This window comes from Globicephala melas, chromosome 6, assembly GCF_963455315.2.
Source record: "Globicephala melas chromosome 6, mGloMel1.2, whole genome shotgun sequence".
Classification (NCBI taxonomy): domain Eukaryota; kingdom Metazoa; phylum Chordata; class Mammalia; order Artiodactyla; family Delphinidae; genus Globicephala; species Globicephala melas.
The window spans coordinates 115,163,644-115,188,368 of NC_083319.1; the positions used below are offsets into that span (position 1 = coordinate 115,163,644).

A 24,725-nucleotide genomic window follows, 5' to 3' on the forward strand; every position below is an offset into this window, starting at 1 on the left:
CAGTTCAACTTAACTTTTAGTAAGAAATTAGGTTCAATAGGCGTGACTAGACTACTTATTTTAGTGAACACATATTTTTCCATTACATGTTTAATTTAAAAACAACCAGAGCAGACATAATAAGTCAGATTCTGATTTTGGAGTGTCCATAAATTCCGTTCTGAGCAAGAACAATTCCTTAATTACAGATATACAGTCACATGATTTCCCTTTATGGGTGTTAGAGAATTATTGGATGAAAAGTCTTACATCACCATCAACAGATGAATGGATAAAGAAGATGTAGTATGTATATGCTATGGAATATTACTCAGCCATAAGAAAGAATGAAATCCTGCCATTTATGACAACGTGGATGGACCTAGAGGGTATTATGCTAAGGGAAATAAGTTGGACAGAGAAAGACAAATACTGTACAATTTTACTTATATGTGGAATCTGAAAAACACAACAAATGAACAAACATAACAAAACCAAAACAGACTCATAGATACAGAGAACAAACTGGTGGTCACCAGAGGGAATGGGGTGGGAAGATGGGTGAAATAGGTGAAGGGGATTATGAGGTACAAACTTCCAGTTATAAAATAACTAAGTCACAGCGTTGTAACATAGAACACAGGGAATGTAGTCAATAATATTGTAACACCTTTGTATGGTGACAGATAGTAACCAGAATGACATGGTGATCAATTTGTAATGTATATAACATTGAATCACTATGTTGTACACTTGAAACTAATGTAATATTGTGTGTCAACTATATTTCAAATTTTTAAAAAAGGAAAAATGGAAAGCTGTATTGTTCATAAATAATTATAGGCTATTTCCCTTGAGAGTTTAGATGAAGAGCATGGAATTTCAGGATACAAGGTTTCCCTGTAAGCAGCACTACTAAACAGATTTTAGACAGTTTTCCTTGTGTTTCTTTTTTCTTTTTCTTTTTTTTTACCAGGGGAAAGCACGAACGCAGTCCCCTACTATGACGAATTATGCAGTCGAGTTTCCTACATTTGGGGAAATCGCAGGGGTCAGCCCATCCAGAGTGCAATAGATAAGCCTCAACCTGGGAAAACCACCTTCGTGATCATGGTATCTCCCCTGCCAGGTAAGGATCCTTGCGTTTCTTAACCATTATGGGTCGCTGTTTCCTTTAATGGCCTTCCTGTTCACAATATTTACACATATTCTTGTCTAGGGGCTCCCAATTAGAGCACAAAGTTTTGCTCTTTTTATTTTCCTGTGGAGGAGTTATTTTGCCTAGAGAGCCAAAAATTTCTATCAATTATCAGCTTATTTTCTAAATCTTTCCAAAAATGTCCTTTCACACTTATTGGAATGAGGAGGTGATGGTTAAAGGGTTCAGAGTTTCATTATGCAAGACAAGTAAGTTCTGGAGATCTGCTATACAGCATAGTGCCTACGCCTAAAACTATGGTAGCACATATTTAAAATATGCTAAGAGGATAGGGCAGATCTTGTGTTACATGTTCTCATCACATCAAGCAGTAACAACAACAATAATAACAATAATATTATAGGAGGCAGAATGAAGCTTTGGGGGGTGATAGTATGTTTATGGCCTTGATATTGATGATGGTTTCATGACCTTGGTATTAATGATAATTTAATGTCTATGTACTAATCCCCAAACTCACTGAGTTGTATGCATTAAATATGTACAGCTTTTCTTCTGCACAGCAAAGGAAACCATAAACAAGATGAAAAGACAACCCTCAGCATGGGAGACAATATTTGCAAACGAACCAACTGACAAAGGATTAATCTCCAATATATACAAGCAGCTCATGCAGCTCAATATCAAAAAAACAAACAACCCAATCCAAAAATGGGCAGAAGACCTAAACAGACATTTCTCCAAAGAAGATATACAGACTGCCAACAAACACATGAAAGGACGCTCAACATCACTAATCATTAGAGAAATGCAAATCAAAACTACCATGAGATATCATCTCACACCAGTCAGAATGGCCATCATCAAAAAATCTACAAACAATAAATTCTGGAGAGGGTGTGGAGAAAAGGGAACCCTCCTACACTGTTGGTGGGAATGTGAATTGATACAGCCACTATGGAGAACAGTATGGAGGTTCCTTAAAAAACTAAAAATAGAACTACCATATGACCCAGCAATCCCACTACTGGGCATGTACCCTGAGAAAACCATAACTCAAAAAGAGTCATGTACCACAGTGTTCACTGCAGCACTATTTACAATAGCTAGGACATGGAAGCAACCTAAGTGTCCATCGACACATGCATGGATAAAGAAGATGTGGCACATATATACAATGGAATATTAGTCAGCCATAAAAGGAAACGGAATTGAGTTATTTGTAGTGAGGTGGATGGACCTAGAGTCGGTCCTACAGAGTGAAGTAAGTCAGAAAGAGAAAAACAAATACCGTATGCTAACACATATACATGGAATCTAAAAACAAAAAAGAAATGGTTCTGAAGAACCTAGGGGCAGGACAGGAATAAAGATGCAGACGTAGAGAATGGACTTGAGGATGCGGGGAGGGGGAAAGGTGAGCTGGGACGAAGTAAGAGGGTGGCATGGACATATATACACTATCAAATGTAAAATAGCTAGTGGGAAGCAACCACATAGTACAAGGATATCAGCTTGGTGCTTTGTGACCACCTAGAGGGGAGGGATAGTGATGGTGGGAGGGAAATACAAGAGGGAGGGGATATGGAGATATATGTATCCGTACAGCTGATTCACTTTGTTATACAGCAGAAACTAACACACCATTGTAAAGCAATTATACTCCAATAAAGATGTTAAAAAAATGTCTCTTAGCTAAGTAAAAATTCTAAGAGGGCTTACCACTTAATCTTCTCTACTAAAAATAATGTAAACTCTTCCGTGATAAGTTATCTCAAAAAATAAAAGTGACTTCTCCATGTTAAAAAAATATATATGTACAGCTTTTTATAAGTCCATCTTACCTCAATAAAATGATTTTTTTAAAAAAGAAGCTAGGCACAAAGGACCTCACACTGTATGATTTCATTCACATGAAATGCCCAGAGAAGGCAAATCTACAGATATAGAAAGTAGATTAGTGGTTGCCAAGGGCTGGGGAGGATAGGAGACCCAGAGGTTACAGCAAATGGATACAGTTTCTTTTGGGGACAATGAAAATGTTCTAAAATTGTTTGTGAGACTAGATACACGATTCTGTGAACACATCAAAAACCATGGCATGACACTTTTAACGGGTGAATTTTATGGTATGTGAGTTATATCAAACTAAAGTCGTTAATAAAAAGAATTCTACTTCCATCTTACTTTATTTTAAATGAAACATACAATTCACTTTTTTTTCCTAAATTATAAAAATTGCTTTCAAGTAGCACCTTAAATTGTTATAGGTTTTAAAATTTACATCACATTTCTAGAGCCATCATGTCATTATATTTATATTCAAAATGCATGGTATTTCTAGATTAACTTGTTCTCAAAATAAAATAAATTCACTACCTGTTCCCAAAAATTCAAGGAAAAAATCATCAATTAGTTATAAAAAACTGTATTATAAATATAATTGACTGCAGTTAGAATTTTCATAATTAAAGATAGAATTGTATTACTGATTGTGCTAATATCAGAATATTAGCCATTAATGATTTTGTTTACTATTTCATTGATGAAATAAAAGCAAGCTCTCTGCTATTATATGTAAGCACTAAGAATCTGTGTATGCAAGCTCTAAGTCAAAAGACTGAAATATTTTCTGAAAGAAAACCACTGGAATTGGAAACAGTGTTACAAGGGAAGAACCAAATCTGACTACAAGTTGGATCTGCTTCTTTTACTTTAACCTTTGCGTTCCCCCGCTTTTGTTCACTAAAAGCATACTGTCTATACATAATGGCCTGCCTCAGGGGACCCTGCCCCTCTGCCTGAATGTTAACTCCAGGTGCCTTTGTTCAGGGAAGCATCCTGACCCTGTCCACCTGCTGATGGCTGCAAGAAAGAAGAAATTAACACATACCCTCCCCGAGGCTGGCCATTCCAGGTGATATTTGCAAAATGTATGGCCTTTTTACTTTACTTCCCCATCTCCCCCTCTCTGTGCTATAAAAGAAACTGGCATCCAAACCCCCAGGTTATTTTGAGACTTTAGTCTGACATCTCAGTCTGCCGGCTTTCCCAAGCAGAGCGAGCTTGGACTCGGTAACAATAGCAGTCATCTTAGCTAAAATTGGTACATGTATTTAACGTCCACAGGTATATCATTATTATTTTTTAAATGCTGTTTCTTAATTAAATGAACTGTAAATTGTATTTCTTCCTATGTTTTTGACCACACAATGCTTTCTAACTTTCACCTGAGTTAAACAGTTCTAGTCATACATAGATAGCATAGTTCCTAAATTCCTAATCTAAATATGGAAAAGCAGGAAATAAGCTAAATAAGGAAATGAAGGGGGGCGGGGGGGAGATCAGAAGCGGGGGACCAGGAAGTTCAAGAGCGTGGGGAGACTTGTGATTTTGAGTTTGGTGTCAGAAAAAGGGGGTGCAACACCTCAGTGAGATATTAAGGAGGAGAGAAAGGAGAGATCTCCACCGGAGCAGCATTCCAGGCAATGGGGTTCAACGGGTCCAAAGAATCTGCAGTGAGAGTAAAGTCTGGGGACGCGGGGAAGCAAATCCCATAAAGCCTTACTTATCAGTTTATGCAGAGGCTTCCGCAGACCCTAATAATGCAGGGCCCTGTAAGAGATGTGCCGCCCTCCAGGACTGAACAGGAAGCCGGCGGGAATTTGAGCAGCTAAGTGACAAGGTGCGACTTAACCACAGGTGAGTTAAAAGCTTCTGTAGTAACCTAAGAGGAAGAGGGTGATGGCTTGGATACAGGTGAATCAGGGGAGGCAGTGATGTGTTTTGAAAGAAAACCCAACTGGATTGGTTATGGGGCAGTGTAACTAAGATTAGATTTGGCTGTAAACTGAGATAGAAAAATCTGCAGGAGGTACAGATTTGGGGTAAAAGATAGGAGTTTATTTTTTAATGTGTTGGGCTGAGATATCAATTAGACATGCAAGTGATTACTTGGGAAAAAAGTAGAAAAGCTTGCCTCAAGTTCTGCGGAGATGATTAGTCTGGAAATATGATTTGGGAAGCATTAGCATATCAGTGGCATTTAAAGCTTTGGGGTAGGATGACATTGAGACAGAGAGAGGAGAGAGAAGGACCAAGGTCTGAGGACGGAGCTTTGGGGCACCACAGTGTTTAGCAGATTGGGGATGAAAAAAAACAAGTGCAAGAACCAGAGAAGGAGGGATCTTGTAGCGGGCACAACTGGAAGAGAGATTTCCTGGAATCAGAGTGAAAAAAAAATATTTTAAATGGAGGAAATAGTCAAACACAGGCATGTACATGAAGATTCAAGGAAGGTGAGGATGGACAAGAGTCAGTTCAGTGATGGCACCTGCTGGAGTCGATTCGGAGAAAAGAGGAAAAAGAATAATTGGAGGGCTTCCCTGGTGGCGCAGTGGTTGAGAGTCTGCCTGCTGATGCAGGGGACGCGGGTTCGAGCCCCGGTCCGGGAAGATCCCACATGCCACGGAGTGGCTGGGCCCGTGAGCCATGGCCGCTGAGCCTGCGCGTCCGGAGCCTGTGCGCCGCAGCGGGAGAGGCCGCAACAGTGAGAGGCCCGCATACCCAAAAAAAAAAAAAAAAAAAAAAGTAATTGGAAACAGTGACAAGGACTCTTTCGGGAAGGGAAGAGAAAAGGGGTTTTAACAGACAGTCGTGGAATAGGACGCAGGTCCTGGGGCCTGGGGTCTGGTTGGTATGCAGGTGCGGTAGCACGAGGTTGTGGGAATCTGTATTTTCTCAGTGAATTGGGTGCCAAGTCCCTCAGAGTGAGGATGGAGTTGGAGGTTTCAGAGGTTTAAGAAGAGAGATGAAATAATTTTCTGTAAAAGGAGAGAGTGAGAGGGCTGGCGGCTTGCAGTACAATTATAGGACAGCAATGAAGATTGATTCAAGGTTCGAGGTCCTGCATTTAGAGATCGTCAGCACATTTGTGTGTTTTGCTCTAATTATATTTGGCTGCATAAGTGTGGGCGTAGGCTGGGGGAGATTAAGTTCTAAACACAGCTTTGGCTGGTGTGCATGAGAGAGAGAACCTGAGCCAGAGTGGAGGGCACAGGAGACACTTTGGGAATTTAAGCTGTTTATGGAGGACAGTGACACTGAGGGAACAGAGAAAACTTGTTAGGATCGATGATTTGTAAATCCCAGTGGGCTCTACAGCTCACATAACCGAGCAGGACCCTACGAGGCCTTCCCAGAATAGGCCCCCACCCATGTCCTCCGCCTGCCTTTGTCTGTAGAAAAACTTTAGTCAAAGAATACATTTAATCAGAGAAGTGAGAAAATACAGAAAGAAAGGAAAACAGTCAAACAAGACAAAATAATAATAGTTTAGCCATTGAACAGAGTCAAGGACTTTGGGTTCCTCCTCGAGGGCTGTAGATAATATTCTGAGCCATGGCCTTCAAGCTGTTTTGCAGATACTGAAGCCCCTACCAGGTGGGAGAAGTTAACTGCATGCTGCGCACAAGCAAGTAGACCCCAGACCGGCTAGAACCAGAAGGTGGATGATGCCAACTCCCCATGACCTCACCACCAGCCAATCAGAAGAGTGTCCACCAGCTGACCACGCCCTGCTCCTTGAACATCACTACCCCCTCCAGGGCGGGTCACACAGTCTTGACGTCATTAGCCTGCTGTGGCCCCCTCTGCCTGGCGAAGCAGTAAAGCTATGATTTTCTAGTTCACCCAAAACTGTCTCCGAGACTGTCTCCGAGATTTAATCTGGCCTGGATGTACCGAGGCCGAATTTCATAAATAAGTACGCAAATGTGAAGTAGTATGTGTAATTTCCATTTTTAGATGACAAAAATCGAGACTGAAATTTTAGGTGAGATCTCTGTGCAACAGCTCATGTCAAAGACCAAACCGAAGACAGGTCTGACCCCACACTCACTGTTTCCCCACAAGGTTAAGCCTAATTCCTCTGCAATAACAATGAAAAACGTCTTCTGAAAATATCTGAATTTTAAAAGATTACCACTTTGACATTTTCCACAATGACAGACCCAAGCATTGTTTTAGCAAACAGCCACTTTGAGCAGACATTGCTTGACTTGATAATCTCTCAGCTGAGCGTCTTTATACCCAGTTCTAAACGCCTGTGAATGTTTTACTTTAGTTCTAAAGCATGGTTGAACTGTAACAGCTTTTACAAACGTGGCTCTCTTTGGCTGTTTCTTGACATATTGGCAATGCCTCATGGCAACTGAACCACCTTTCCTAACCTCACAGTCACTTGAAAAAAGTAGAGTGATCACTGGTGAAGTGCAACACTGATCGACCGCTATACATGAGTATTTGTTAGGCTTATTATTTCCCCGATACTGCAAACTCCAAACTGCTTCAGAGTTAGGACTTGGAAACTGGGACTTGTGAGCTGGAGTAGGATTAGCCCCTCATGCTCTACTTCTTGCCCAATGGCCAGAGACAGATTGCTCTAGAGGGGAAGGGACACGTATTCAGGGAAACAATTAGAAAAGAGAACAGAAGGAAAGGCAACACTGTAATGATTTAAAGTGGTTCTGCATAGTGGGTTTTGTTTAAAAAAAAAAAGAAAACCCAAAATCATGTTCCACCAGCCTCTCTGGGCATCAAGCCTGCAGGGGGCACAGAGCATCTGTGATTAACCCCAGGAAACTCCTCTCAGCACCTCTCTGCACAGTACTTTACATAGTGTTCATCAATTTATTACAACCGCAAGTCAACACTTTCCACGAACATCTTTGCTGTTTGCTATAGTGAAAAGCACGTAGAATCTGAGGTGCTACAGCTCAGTTCAAGTGTGGCTTTCCATTCAAAAGCTTCAATTCACTCTGTACAATAAACTTTTAATTATGGGTAGTGTGGGCCTACCTAGCTCACAAGATGGTTTTAAGAATCAAATGAGGTAATTTATACACAAGAGAATTTTAGGGAAACCATACATCCAAACAACTCCAGTTGTTGGTATTTTTCAGGAGGAAGTAATGAGCATAAATTGCAGATTTATATTTAAAGTTATGTTTGCATAATAGTTTAAAATAGTTTTTTTTAAATATAGCAATATGCATACCTCCGAGGAGGAATCTGATGTAGTGGAATACTGTAGAGAGAGAGCAAGAAACTATGTATATATCTAAACACACACACCACACACACACACACACACACACACACACACACATACACACATTAATCAGATATTAATTGTGGCTTTTTCTCTGGGTAGTGGAATCATAGGAAATGTTTAAAATTTTCTGTTCACTTTGCAGTAAGTTATGAATTTTCCCCCACGTATGTATAACTTTTATCATTAAAAAAGAGACTACTTGGGGCTTCCCTGGTGGTGCAGTGGTTGAGAGACTGCCTGCCGATGCAGGGGACACGGGTTCATGCCCTGGTCCGGGAAGATTCCACATGCCGCAGAGCGGCTGGGCCCGTGAGCCATGGCCGCTGAGCCTGCGCGTCTGGAGCCTGTGCTCCGCAACGGGAGAGGCCACAACGGTGAGAGGCCCGCGTACCGCAAAAAAAAAAAAAAGAGACTACTTGGAAACAAAATCAGTGTTTCATTGTAAAATGGCATTTACATAGCTCTCCCAAGAATTTCTGTTCTACAAAATTTCATTATTCAAGGCTTGGAATAGAACAGTAAGTACAAGGACATTTCCTAAGAGCTATCAGAAGAAAAGTATGTTTAGCAAAATTACTGCCATTCCAAGTAATCATACCAGCAAAAGAAAAGGATTTTTTTTTGGTTTCTTATCATCATAAGTTTAAATTAAATTCTCTCTTCTTTTCATTTCTTTGTTCTCATACCAGTTTTGTTTCTGTCTCTATGGGAACTCTAAGAAAATACAGAAAGAATTGGCGTAGTTGGAACAAACACAACAGCGAAATTCATTCCTTTAGTCCCTTTGTTGACTGTGATTGTCCAGCGCATCTCTATCTCTTCTGGTTCTTATGCTGAAATTCCTCACCTTCTCATTTTGTATTGCCTCTGCCACCTGAGACACAATGTCCTTTCAGGACCCTCATTGTGAGGAGGAAAGGATTTGCTCTCCTGCACAATAGCACCAGCAGCAAAGTGAGTTTCATCCCTGCCAACGTGTTTGGGAACCTGAGGTAAAGAAAATGATGGTTCTCTGTTGTTCAACTCCTTTGTTTACTCCTTTTCTTTCTCCTTGATTGAAGCTAATGCTCTATAAATGTTACTATGTTCTATACAGGCTACTTTAGCAAAAGGTTTTAGGCTTTCTTTTCTATTGAACCTCAAATGAGAACCTTTAAAAGTGTAAATTCTCTCTGCAGGTAATGTAACAACAACATATGTGTATGTATATATGTGTGTGTGTGTGTGTGTGTGTGTGTATGATATATATGATATATCACACGGATACACACAAATACACACACATACTCTGCCCAGAGTGTGGACTTATAATAGCAAAAATCTCGATGAAATTATTTAATATGTACCATTTTCCAAAATATGCACTGTTGAAAATTAGTTGCATAGAAAGATGGTAATTGAAAATATCCACTGACACATAATAGATAAACTATAAGGGATTTAAAAAATTATGCATATAAATTCAATTTATAAAAAGAAAAACAGAATAAAACAATATAACCGCATCCTTATGCATCAACAAAAAATAAACAGAATAGCCAATACCATAATAAAGATGAAGGCCCAGAGAGAAAAGGAGATGTGTATAAGAAGGCTGAATATTTGTACAAGATTAATTAGTAGAATTTATAATTCTACATAAAACAATAAGTAATAGCTCACTAATAAAATCAGTAATAGCTTCAATGAATCAAATTCATATCATGCAGGCAATGACTATGGAGACAGTTCTTATATTCTGCACAATTCAGAGAACAGACACTGCCTCTATTTCATACTAGTTTTTTCAAGGATTTTGTGCACAGTCTTAGAAGACAGAGACGGTGTCCCCCTCCACTGCAGAGATCAGGCACACTTACTGTCCAGTAGGAAACACTGGGTTCCCTGAGTTCTGTCCTCTACTCCTGTAACAGCCCCTGCCTGTGCAGGAGGCACCTGGACCTCCTTGAACTGCCCTGTGAGTTCTGGGGTTCGCAGAGCCCTGGGCCACAAGAGAACATGTGAGATATTCTGGCCTCTACTACTGCTGAGACTAACAACGTCCTTTGTTTCTGACCCAAGACTCTAATGTCTCAGCAATGCTGAAACTTCCACAGGCTGACTTGTGAGTTTGCAAGTAGTATAAAAATCTCAGCGCCTTCTTAACTTTTGGCATGACTTTTACAGAAGAAAACAAAATGGAAGTCAGAGCCGCATACATTATTATGAGCATCTCTGTAAAAAATATTGTGCAGTGAAATAAGCAGTTAACACAATTTGCTTATATAATGTCTTAAAATGTGCAAAATGTACTATATATATATTTTGAGTATATTCATATAAAATAAATGAATAAAATAACTCATACCTGTGATTGACACCCAAGGTTAGAAAGAGCTAGAAAAGAATCAAAAAACAGTACCCAGGGGTTTCCCTGGTGGCGCAGTGGCTGGGAGTCTGCCTGCCGATGCAGGGGACGCGGGTTTGTGCCCCGGTCCGGGGGGATCCGACATGCCGCGGGGCGGCTGGGCCCGTGGGCCATGGCTGCTGGGCCTGCGCTTCCGGAGCCTGTGCTCCGCAATGGGAGAGGCCGCAGCAGTGAGGGTCCCGCGTGACGGAAAAAAAAAAAAAAAAAACAGTACCCAGGAAACTTCCAAACTTCCAATGCATTTGTAATTTTTCTAAATTAAAAAAGTCCAGGGACCAGGGGATGGGGAGTGGGGAGGGGGAATGGGGAGTTAATGTTTAATGGGGACAGAGTTTCCGTTTAGAAAGCTGAAAAATTCAGGAGATGGATGATGGTGAGTTGCAAAACAATGTGAATGTACTTAGTGCCACTGAGCTGTACAGTTAAATTAGTATGTTTTATATTATGTGACTTTTACCACCGTAAAAAAATTTGGTTTTAATCTAGAGGACTAGTTTTCTGATCTGACATGTAAAGAGATGGGAAGCCGTCACTCCTATCCTCACAACAAGAAAAAAGCTGAACAAACAACATCAACCCTCTTCTCAGACCTTTTAGAAGATTGAGGTCATTGGAAAAACTGTTGCCACAAAAACTGGAGAGACAGGTAAATAGAGAGAATCACAGTTTGTCTGGAACAGAATCCTCAAAGCAGAAGCCTGCCACTGGGGCCGGAAGAGACACTCAAACTATAACTGATAAATTGCTGAACGCTTCATGAACTGGAGACGTAAAACCTGGGGAGGTGGGTCTCAGGGAGGAGGTGTTGGGAAGGGCTCAAAACCCATGAGAACTGCCCAAATCTGAAGTACTGACATCACCAAATGCTGCTGAGGATGTGGAGCAGCAGTAACTCCCATCACTGCTGGTGGGAATGCAAACTGGTCCAGCCACTCTTGAAGACAGTTTGGTGGTTTATTACAAAAATAAACATACTCTTACCATAAATTCAGCAACTAGGCTCCTTGGTATATACCTAAAGGAGCTGAAAACTGATGTCCACACAAAAACCTGCCCAGGAATGTTTATAGCAGCTTTATTCATAATTGCCAAAACTTGGAAACAATCAAGAGGCCCTTCAGTAGGTGACGGATAACTAATCTGTGGTGCATCCGGAAAATGGAAGATGATTCCGTGTTATAAAGAAATGAGCTATCAAGCCATGAAAACATATGGAGGAAGATTAAATGCATATCACTAAGTGAAAAAAGCCAATCTGAGAAGGCTACACGCTGTGTGATTCCAACTATGCGACATTCTGAAAAAGGAATAACTAGGGAGACAGTAGAAAGATCAGTGGTTGCCAGGGGCTAAGGGGCAGGGGATGAATAGGTGGAACACAGAGGATTTTTAGGGTGGTGAAACTATTCTGTACAATAGTATAATGGTGGACACGTCATTAACTGTTTATTTGTCCAAACCTATAGGATATGCAACACCAAGAGTGAGCACTAAGGTAAACTCTGGACTCTGGGTGATGATGATGTGTCAGTGGAGGTTTAATAGTAGTAACAAATGTACCATTTGGTGGGGGAAGTTGATGGTGGGAGAGGCTGTGCATGCATGGGACAGGGGTGTACCGGAATCTGTACTTCCTGCTCAATTCTGCTGTGTACCTAAAATTGCTCTCAAAAATAAAATCTATTAAAAACAAACAAACTGAAGCTTCGGGAGGTGGATGGCTCTTCACAGTCTTAAATTAAAGCAAGGGAGTGTGTCCTTGCACATCTACACTGACAAGTAATGGACACAGACAGCTTTGGAGAAGTTGTCTTATTTGGGGCCAGGCAATGTCCTTCAACCACTGGTAACTTTAAGACTGGGGCTGAGTCATGAGCACAGCATTTCTAGCTGGGGTGTAAGTGCTTAGTTATATCTGAAAGGCACCCCATAGCCACCATTAGAATATGTTTTATTTATTTTAAGAGGTGCTTTGGAATAATAGAATAAGGATCTTCAGCTTGCATTCAACATGAAAAACAAAGCTTGATACAAACATAATACTGTTGTTCATTCAACAAGCATTTATTGAGCATGATAAGCATTGTACTACACAATTTATGTTGAGATCAGTATTCACCACGGGAATTACAAGTATTTTTGTTACAGTAAAACTTAATTGGGATAAAATAGCTTTAAAGGGGAACTAAAACAGAGCTGAGGGAATCAGGCCCCGTGACTTTAGACTGTACTACAAAGCTACAGTAATCAAAACTGCATCATACTGGCACAAAAATAGAAATATAGATCAATGGAACAGGATAGAAAGCCAGAAATAAACTCATGCACCTATGGTCAATTAATCTACAGCAAAGGTGGCAAGAATTTTCAACGGAGAAAAGACAGCCTCTTCAATAAGTGGTGCTGGGAAAACTGGACAGCTACATGTAAAGGAATGAAATTAGAACATTCTCTAACACCATACACAAAAATAAACTCAAAATGGACTAAAGACCTAAATGTAAGCCTGGTTACTATAAAACTCCTAGAGGAAAACATAGGCAGAACATTCTCCGACATAAATCGCAGCAATATCTTTTTGGATCCACCTCCTAGAGTAATGAAAATAAAAACAAAAATAAACAAATGGGACCTAGTTAAACTTAAAAGCTTTTTCACAGCAAAGCAAACCATAAACAAAACAAAAAGAGAACCCACAGAATGGGAGAAAGTATTTGCAAATGATAAGATCAACAAGGGGTTAATGTCCAAAATATACAAATAGTTCATGCAGCTCAACATCCAAAAAAAAAAAAAAAACCCAATCAAAAAAATGAGATAGGGTTTCCCTGGTGGCGCAGTGGCTGGGGGTCCTCCTGCCGATGCAGGGGACGCAGGTTCGTGCCCTGGTCCGGGGGGATCCCGTGTGCCACAGAGCGGCCAGCCCCGTGAGCCATGGCTGCTGGGCCTGCGTGTCCGGAGCCTGTGCTCCACAGCGGGGGAGGCCGCAGCAGTGAGGGGCCCGCGTATGGCAAAAAAAATGAGACAATCTAAATAGACATTGCTCCAAAGAAGACATACAGATAGCCAACTGGCACATGGAAAGATGTTCAACATCACTAATTATTAGAGAAATGCAAATCAAAACTACATTGAGGTATCACCTCACACTGGTCAGAATGGCCATCATCAAAAAATCTATAAACAATAAATGCTGGAGAGGGTATAGAGAAAATGGAACCCTCCTACATTGTTGGTGGGAATGTATATTGGTACAACCATTATGGAGAACATTTTGGAGGTTCCTTAAAAACTAAAAACAGAGCTACCATATGACCCAGCAATCCCACTCCTGGGAATATATCTGGAGAAAACCAGAATTTGAAAAGATACATGCACCCCAATGTTTATTGCAGCAGTATTTATGATAGTAGAGACATGGAAGCAACCTAAATGTCCATCGACAGAGAAATGGAAAAAGAAGATGTGGTACATATATACAGTGGAATGTTACTCAGCCATAAAGAAGAATGAAATGATTCCCTTTGCAGCAACATGGATGGACCTAGAGATTACCATACTAAGTAAAGTAAGTCAGATGGAGAAAGACAAATATCATATGATATCATTTATATGTGGAATCTAAAAAAAATGATACAAATGAACTTATTTATGAAATAGGAACAGACTCACAGACTTTGAAAACAAACTATGGTTACCAAAGGGGAAGGAGTGGGGAGGGATAATTTAGGAGTTTGGGATTAACATACACACTACTATATATAAAACAGATAATCAACAAGGACCTACTGTATAGCAGAGGGAACTCTACCCAGTACTCTGTAATAACCTATATGGGAAAAGAATCTAAAAAAGAGTCAATATATGTATAAATGATTCACTTTGCTGTACACCTGAAACTAACACAACATTGTAAATCAACTGTAATATAAAAAAATTAAATTTAAAAAGATGAACTAAAAATATCCTGTATATACTTATGACATTTCTTTACTTAATATTTATGAAAGATGTGAAGACAATTGGCATTAGAATTTTTCTAGTGGTTTTATTAATCACTTTATAGCTTTATATTCATGTATTTTAATGGTAGTCATTTTATTTAAAAAGTCACATATTCTTTCTAATTAAACTTTTCCCTCATCTTTTTAATTTTGTTGCCTAAAGGGACACGTTGACCTTTCAGACTTTTATTCTTAACAGAAATGTGGGAAAGGCACTATTTGCAGCTCAGCTGGCCCGTCTTTGCTTCCAGGAATCAAAACTTGCTGTGGCAACAAATCCTTCCCATTTTACTGCACCTGAGACCTGACTGGATTTGTTCTCCACCTGGTTCTGAGACATGACGTCCTGCTGATTTTGATGCAGTTCCGGTTTCTTAAAAAGAGAGCAATCGTGTATTTAATCTCGGTGCTCAGTTGAGCACTTGACTATGGTATGTCCATAGTCAAGCATACTTAAGGATATATTTTGGAGTCTTATATTTGGAAGTTTGAAAAGGCTTATTTAATGTTTTTATGCAACACTAACCATTTATTTAGCCTTTCTGATGTTGCTCCAAATTTGCAATGATTCTGTTTCATTTGTCTGTGTTTGATTTATTATGAAGTAATGCTGGAGATGATAGAAAAATACATTTCTTCAGTATTTCATGCAAACTCATTGGTATTTTTATTCTGAAACTACCTCTCTTTAGGGATGAGGAAACTCTGTTTTTAAGTATTCTGGTTGAAGTGATTGACCCTTTTAAAAATGAGATCTTAGTCTAGAAAGCAGAGGAAGTTGAGAGAGATTTCAGAATGTGACCAGAGACACTGTGTCTATAGTGGCGAGCAAAATTCACTGTTCCTTTTGTCTACATAGAGTGATGGGTGTAGCAGGAGGGATTTAGCTCTGGTCCAGCTCAGAGATTCACTCTTGGTACTCAATAATAGTTAATAATACTTCATGTAAAGATCTTCAAACTTGACAGAAATACGTGTTAAAAAGGAAACCTCATGATACCTCCTCAGCCATCTTTAGGGTTATTCAGTACTAAAAACTCAGTGTGTATCAGTATATACCATCTTATTATGCATAGAGTATACATGGCTGCACAGTATTTTATAATGTGTTTGTACCTTCCTTATTAGTTGTTTCATTCATTTATTCCATATTTATTTACTACTTTATATTCAGCACTGAATATATAGCAGGAAACAATCCAATACTCTTTCTGCCTTCACAGAGTTTCTAATAAGGGGAGATATATAACAAATTAATACAATATTTATTATGGACATAAATTTTGTATTCAATTATTCTCTATTACAAGCGACGCTACAATGAATAAAATTATCCATGTCATTTCCACATGTATGTAAATATCTGCAAGATAAATTCCTAGAAGTAGAATTGCTGGATCAAAAAGCACCTCAGGGCTTCCCTGGTGGCGCAGTGGTTGAGAGTCCGCCTGCCGATGCACGGGACACGGGTTCGTGCCCCGGTCCGGGAAGATCCCACATGCCGCGGAGCAGCTGGGCCCGTGAGCCATGGCCACTGAGCCTGCGCATCCGGAGCCTGTGCTCCGCAGCGGGAGAGGCCACAACAGTGAGAGGCCCGCGTACCGCAAAAAAAAAAAAAAAAAGCACCTCAAATTCAAAACAGTCCAAATTACCCTCTATAAATGTCCTCTGTAATTTTTTATGTTTACTAACATTCATGAATGTGGTCATTTTCCTACACATTTTCTAATATTGAATGTTATAAAATATTTCATTATTAGCCAATCTTATAGGTGACAAGTGGTATTCCATAAATGCTTTGATTTGACTTGTGACTTTTTTTTAGTAATGTTCGTAATTTTGTTTATTTTATGAATATACTTTGTCCTATTTTAACGTTGCGTTGTGGCCTTCTTATTGAGATTTAAAGACACTTACAGAATTATACGGCTAGGCGTTCATTTATAGGCTGTGCCTTTCTCTGAAAGTCTTTCTCTATAATAAGATTTTAAAACATTAAAGTACTTCTGGATCCGGGCAAGATAGAGTAAATGCATTCCTCCCTACTCCTCCTGCTAATTATAACCAAATACCCTAGATGACATACATAAAGCCACTATCAGAAGACTCAAAATCGGAGGGAAAAAAAGACAGATTGGCTAGTGACCTTAGATTCATTGCAATGTCAGTTAAAATCCTAGATATTTTTGAAAGTGACAGGCTGCTTCTGAAATTTACATGGAAATGTAAAGGGCTAAGAATAGCCAAGACTTGAAGGAAAAGACTAAGAAAAGGAAGACTCATTACTCTGTATAGTGTAGTTATACACCTGCAGGTAGGAAGGTAATGTGGTGTGAGTGGAAGGCAGTTGCTCAGACCTAGCTGGAGGAATGTGGGTTCAGGTCTCGGCTGCTCCAAAGGTCCAGATACGGCAGAGCCCAGTGCTTATGCTGCAGGAATACACTGGCCAGAACTGGTTTGTAACAAAATATACATTTGAGAGCTAAGATATTTTACAGACAACAAACAAATAACATCTTTGTTAATGCATTTTATACATTTTTTAAATAGTTTATGGCTTTGGAGAGATTCTCTTGATTATAATTTGTTTAGTGACAACTGGTTTCTTGGAAGTATTTTTTCCCCACTGGGATAACAATTTAGTGAGAGCATCTTTCATATTTTTCAATGGTAAATAAATATGAAAGAAAATGTAATACTTTTAAATAATTTTAATATAAGGGTTAATGATAAACACAGATTTTACATGATGTAAATTCATGTGGGTCAGCTGGAAAAGGTGGTAGAAAGTAATACATTTCAAAGATGACAATACTGTTAGATTTAGTAGCGTATATCCCTGATTTTTCTAGAGCAAAAAGCTCATCAGTAAGTTTACTCACAAGGATGAAAAGATCTGGTTATAACATTTACTTATTCCTGAAATTTAAAATGTCCTCTTCTTAGATTGCAGTTTGAGATCTGAAGACTCAATTAGGTAAAGCCAGTGGGTTAGCATTAATGCTTTGTGTTTTTTAGAGCATGGAAATGGATGACTATAAACAGATCTGTAATAATAAACTCTGAAGAAAGAATGACTGGTAATTTCCTATTGGCCCCAGAGGGCGTGAGGAAAACATTATTATTCCCTCAATGCTTCCCCGGAGGCCTAAAACTCGAAATTCTCTTTTCACTATAAGGTGTGGCTTTTATTCAGTGCTGCGTTTCAATGAGGAGGCATCCCTTTGAACTACCCATGGAACGTAATATGCAGATGTTTCTACTGTTTTGTAAATAACATCAATACCAGGTCATTTTCAGAATAGATTTTGATACATGAGGAGAAATGAAAAACAGGAGAGTTGTAAATAATGAGGATAAAGAGGAAGGTAAAAAGGAAGAAAAGTGATGATATGAAGAAAAACCTGGGGAGTTTTTATGATTTGAATATATCAGCCCTGATAAAAGAAAAACAATCTAAATGTTGAACAGCACCATGGAAATCACCAAGATCCTGCCTGATTCCTCGCTGTCAGTTTATGTTGACTCACGAAGCCCTATGCTTCAAGTTACCATCCAACTACGCAAATACTTGAGTAACTAGTTACCCCATAAGGCTGTTTATCACTATTCTGTCCCCTGTTCCCACCCTCCTCCAGTTCCCAAAACCCTCCCCACATTTTGTGATAGATTCTATTTTGTCATGGTTCTGTATCATATTTCTCAGCATAAGATTATTCATTATGGAATTTTGATGTATAGGCTCATTTTGTCAAAGATTTATTTTCAGTTTTGCAATTTTTTGGTTTTGTAGTTAGCTGCCCTGGCTTTTATTCCTGCATTCCAACAAGAAACACTTGAGGCTCTTTCAGAGCTGTGCGCTGATCTCACTGAATAGACTAGAACAGTCTCTCTGGTCTCTGGGCTGTACCTGCATCTTCTCCCCTGGGCTCCTTCCCCAGCTGAGGGAGCCCTCTCAGTGCTCAGGGTTGAATACTGAGCACAACCCCAGTTTGTTTCTCATGGTCACTTTCTCTGCCTCACTGGAACTGAATTCACCACAATGTATGGAGTTTCCCAGGGTGGCCATATGCTTTATCTACTAAACTAGGCTGCTTTTTAGAAATGAATGAGGGCACTCTCAACTGTTTTTAAAAAGCAAGTGTAAAGGTAGACTGTGCCAGGGAAACCACCTACAGAAAAATATCACCAGCACGTGGTTTCAACACCTCACTCTGCACCATTAATCGTTTCCATCTATTTTGTTTTTTCTTTATATTATTTTCCTCCATCTCTATGTGCAGGAATGGAAGCAGTTATATCAAACTTGACCAAACTTGAAGTTAAACTACTTCTTGATTTTACTTTCTAGTTTCAGATTTTGTTTGCTCTCTGTTATTGCACTAAACTCAAATGGGTTTCTCATGCTGCGTGTGCATTTCCCAGGTCTGCATTTGACAGCTCTTTCTCCAGGGGATCAAGAACTAGAAACCCGGACTTCCCTGGTGGCACAGTGGTTGGGAATCCGCCTGCCAATGCAGGGGACATGGGTTCGATCCCTGGTCCAGGGGGATTCCACATGCCGTGGAGCAACTAAGCCCGTGCGCTGCGCCATGGCTGCTGAGCCTGCGCTCTGGAGCCCACGGGCCACAACTATTTAAGCCGGAGCACCCTAGAGCCCGTGCTCCGCAACGGGAGAGGCCGCTGCAGCGAGAGGCCCGCTCACCGCAACGAAGAGTGGCCCCCGCTCGCAGCAACTGGAGAAGGCCCTCGCGCAGCAACAAAGACCCAACGCAGCCGAAAATAAATAATAAATAAAAATATATATATAAATAAATTTTAAAAAAAGAAAAAAAAAGAACTAGAAACCCAAAGCCATTAGGACCTTTAAAGCACTATTTCTACCATTAAAATATACTTTAGGGGCTTCCCTGGTGGCGCAGTGGTTGAGAGTCCGCCTGCCGATACAGGGGACACGGGTTTGTGCCCCGGTCCAGGAAGATCTAAAATGCCGCAGAGCGGCTGGGCCCGTGAACCATGGCCACTAAGCCTGCGCGTATGAGAGAGGCCACAACAGTGAGAGGTCCGTGTACCACAAAAAAAAAATATATATATATATATATAATATATATATATACTTTAATAGAATTTGCCTAGAGCGGTTATCCTCTTATCCTTACTTTCAAATTTGTTAAAATTTGGCTGTTTTTTTCATGGTGTTTTAAAAATAATTTATATCAGTTTGGAGTTCAAGAACCTGTGTGTAAACCTAGGAAGAATTCTCATTTAAATTCTATCTCTGCTTTTCCCAAAAATAAACAAATGGGACCTAATCAAACTTACAAGTTTCTGTACTACAAAGGAAACCATAAACAAAAAAAGACAACCAACAGAATGGGAGAAAATATTTGCAAATGTTGTGACTGACTAGGACTTAATTTCCAAAATATACAAACAGCTCATGCAACTCAACAACAACAAAACACAACCCAATCAAAAAATGGGCAGAAGACCTGAATAGATATTTCTGCAAAGAAAACATACAGATGGCCAACAGGCACATGAAAAGATGCTCAACATCGCTAATTATTAAAGAAATGCAAATCAAAACTACAATGAGGTATCACCTCACACCAGTTAGAATGGCCATCGTCAAAAAGTCTACAGACAAGAAATTCTGGAGATGTTGTAGAGAAAAGGTAACCCTCCTACACTGTTGGTAGGAGTGTAAGTTGAGTTGATGCAGCCACTATGGAGAACAGTATGGAGGTTCCTCAAAAAACTAAAAATAGAGTTGCCATATGATCCAGCGATCCTATTCCTGGGCATGTATCTGGACGAAAATATAATTTAAAAAGATACATGCACCCCTATGTTTATAGCAGCACTATTCACAATAGCCAAGACATGGAAACAACCTAAATGTCCATCAAAAGACGAATGGATAAAGAAGATGTAGTACAAAAACACAGTGGAATACTATGCAGCCATAAAAAAGAATGAAAAATGCCGTTTGCAGCAACATGGATGGACTTAGAGATTATCATACTAAGTAAAGTAAGTCAGAAAGAGAAAAACAAATACCATATGATATCACTTATATGTGGAATCTAAAATATGACACAGATGAACTTATCTATGAAACAGAAACACACTCACAGACATAGAGAACAGACTTGTGGTTGCCAATGGGGAGGTGGGGTGGGGGTGGAATGGATTGAGAGCTTGAGATTAGCAGATGCAAACTATTATATATAGAATGGATAAACAACAAGGTCCTTCTGTATAGCACAGGGAACTATATTCAATACCCTGTGATAAACCATAATGGAAAAGAATATAAAAAAGAATGTATGCATATATATAACTGAATCACTTTGCTGTACAGCAGAAACTAACACAACATTGTAAATAAAATCAAAATTAAAAAAATAAAAATAGAAAAATGTACCTCTGCTTTTCTTTCTTTCTTGATCGCTTCTGTGATTGTGTGATCTTTTTCACATTTATGCAACTGCTTGTACATTATCATGGAATTATTTCCATATCTCTCTATATATCTACATGTAACTGTGTATCCATGTTCCTCTATATCTCTCTTATCTTTGAGAACACATTATCTGCCCGCTTTATTGTAAGATTTTCAAGGGCAATAACTATATATATATATATACTCATAATTACTCCACAGAGCCTTTGAATTTAAGTGATTTTAAGGATTTATTAAAGGGAAACAAATTGAATTGTTTACAATCATTTTAAATCCATGAATACTTCTTAGATAAGCATCATGAAAACCTGTTAATCCTAATTTGGAAAATCACCTCAAAAAATATTAACTTGAGAACCTCAGGATGTTTATGAAATTTTAAGTGATGACTACGTTATGACTGAACTAACTTTTCTTTTTAACCTCATATCTCCTGTAACTGACAGAAGCATTAATGCTTAAATATTGGCAGTGGATTAACAACTTACATATTAGTTAAATCAGGTTAAGGTTATTTCTTCTTATTTTAGTTAATCCAGCCTGTCCCATAGATAGGACACAAGTCAGGGATCTTTACGTATTTTTGTATCTATTTGTATCTTTCACTCATAAAAATTAACAGAGAGGCAGAAAGTTGCGTGATGTTTTGAAAGGTTCTTAATTCTCATCAATTGAGAATTTCTAGCAAATTATTCATTTCAGATAAAACTGAAAGGTGATATTATGAAAAAAAAGGAACAGAAGAAACTCTGATGCAAACATTGTTACTTTGTCAATCTCAGGGAGAGAGTACTAAATATTTAATGGCATTATAATGATGATAACCTTGGAATTAGATTTCTCCAGCAGTGTTAACATTCAGGGATGCTATTTAATACATTTTTAAAATGTCATGTAGGTGGTATTTACATAGATAGGTAGTAGTTAGATACGCATGCACATAACTAATATTTGCTTTGCTTTGGCAAAATGTATCACTGTTAAGTCTAAGACAGGCACAGAACAATAGATTAAAACATTTGTCCAGCCAATGAAAGAGGAAATTAGCTAGTTGCCATGGGATTTTTAATTGGAAAATTGCTGACTAGATCCAGTCTTGCTAGTATTTTAAATTACTGTTTTCCTTTATCAAATAATTTCAGTAATTTGAGGACATGAGAAAGAAGCAGCAGATCTTTCTGTCTTCCACAGTTGGTGACTGCATAAAAAGGATAGTCAGATAATCCACATCTAAGCCAAAGTAAGACTCTTTGTCCTCAGAACAACAAGCAGTATCTTGTAACTCTGTTCCTTTGGGCACATGGAGCTTTACAACTTCCTATAAACCCAATTTCAGTGCTATTCCTTCAGTTAAGTCTCATGCCTCTGAATAAGCTAGTAGTCATGATATCAAGGAGCATGGGTAAGCATTTTTCATCTAGAGAACTAGGGTAAATGCCCACAGAATTTCATGTAGAAAAAAAAATCCCTCAGTCCAAAGCACAAGCTCTTGCCTGTTTAATATACTGCAATATATCTCCTCTTGGTAATAAACCCCTTAGTGTTGCAAGCTATTGTTCTTATCAAAACTCTAATAAAACTTCAAACAAACCAACTGACAGGAGAAATCTTGACTAGAAAAGGAATCTATTTTCCCTGCGAGAAGGAAGCTCCAGATAACAATAATTGATGTAGAAATGTGTCCATTCCAGGCTGTGTGACCACAGCTAATGGCATTTTCCTTTCTCTTTCACATGCATTTATATGCATGTAATCATGTAACAATTATTTTATTTAGTTAATTTTTTAAACTAAATTTTATAGAGAGAATAAAAGCTGATGCACAGGGCTTCCCTGGTGGCACAGTGGTTGAGAGTTCACCTGCCGATGCAGGGGACACGGCTTCGTGCCCCGGTCCGGGAAGATCCCACATGCCGCGGAGCAGCTGGGCCCGTGAGCCATGGCCGCTGAACCTGCGCGTCCGGAGCCTGTGCTCCAGCAACGGGAGAGGCCACAACAGTGAGAGGCCCGCGTACTGGAAAAAAAAAAAAAAAAAAAAAAAGCTGATGCACACATTGAGTTCTCAGAAGCTAGAACTGGAGATTCAGCCTATTAAAATGATCCTATCACCAAACTGCAGCAAAGTCCTTCATACTCCAGCCTTGCCAGCTCTTCACTGACTGCACACATTTTTAGTAACGCAAGACCTAAAATAAAACAGAAGCTGGGAACATACTGTTTGCTTTGATTTGAAGGATTTATTATCAAAACAGCATTTTAAATATGTAACAAGGAATGGTGAAGCCCTCTAGCTCTAGCTGTAACTGTCAATTTCGGCTGGTTAGTTTTATGTTTAGCGCTGTTTGCAAAGGCTGTTTCAGAATGGATATATTTATCTGTTGGAGAGAAAGAATTCTCTGAGTGGTGTCAGACAGAATCCAGGGCACTCTCTTACTGACACCATTAAAGACAAAACAAAACTCGAGCAAGCACTCCTGGATGGTAACTTATTCTTGGCCTGCCGTTCCACCAGACCTGCTTTTACATGGAAGTTGCTGAAGATGAGTGTGTGTGATTTGATCTGCCTCTCAAATCCAGGACACCTGAACACTTGCTCGAGATTCCCAAGGAAAACAGAGATCAAGAGAGGACCAAGCAGACTTCATTACCAACTCCTTCATGACGGTCTCCGGCCGGGCGGACGTGACAACATGGAGAACATGCCTACATCAGCTGGCGCCTAGAGCCCAGGACCCCAGCAGGCCCACTTTCCCCACACCCACAGGCCACCTAACCAGGAGTTTCAGACCTTTAGTGCCTACTGTGGTTCTCAGCACAGAATGGTTGAGAGAGTACCACCCTCATTACAATGAAATGTCTGGAGCAAAGAGCCAGGAGGGAGGAAACCGTGCCTGTCTGATCATCTGCTAGGGCTCATCCCTGGAAAATGTGAGAGTCAGTGGTCTTAATTCTGCATCACACAAACACACACACACACACACACACACACACAACGTTTTTCATGGGAGTAGAGTGAGGGGAGGTGGCTTGGTCCGTTCCGGCCGCTATAACAAAAGACCACAGCCTGGGTGTCTTACAAACAGCAGACAGTTCTGGAGGCTGGACGCCCAAGTGTGGTCAGGGACAGAGTTGTGTCCAATGTGGACCTCACAGGGAGGAAGCAGGGAGGGAGCTCTGTGGGTCCCTTCTGTAAAAGTACCAACCCCATTCCTGAGGGCTCCACGCTTGCGACTAAGCACCTCCCCAGGGCCCAACTTCCTAAGACCATCACATAGGCATTAGGATTTCAACACAGGAATTTGGGGGAGACACAAACACAGCAAGCGCAGAAGTGAAAACCCTTGGGCCATACTTTTGAGTTATTGTTCTTTTTCTATCTTTCTACGTAACAAGATAAATTTAAAAGCCAGATGTGGTCAACCAGGATTATTATTCTATAGAAAATTAAAATTAATACAAATGTTGTACCAGCTTTGCATACTTGAGATAAACCACCCTTGATTGTGGTGCATAATTTTTTTTGTATGTTGTTGGGTTTCATTTGCTAATATTTTCACGAAGATTTTTGAATTTATATTCATGAGAGATATTGG

The 24,725-nt window shown here is 39.6% G+C and overlaps 1 non-coding gene across 1 annotated transcript; it reads right to left on the reverse strand.

Moving 5' to 3' along the window:
* Positions 1–952: 952 nt before the first annotated feature.
* Positions 953–1,116, reverse strand: LOC115846494 (U1 spliceosomal RNA). The gene has a single exon (XR_004036910.1). It is a non-coding gene; the product is annotated as a U1 spliceosomal RNA (small nuclear RNA).
* Positions 1,117–24,725: the final 23,609 nt, after the last annotated feature.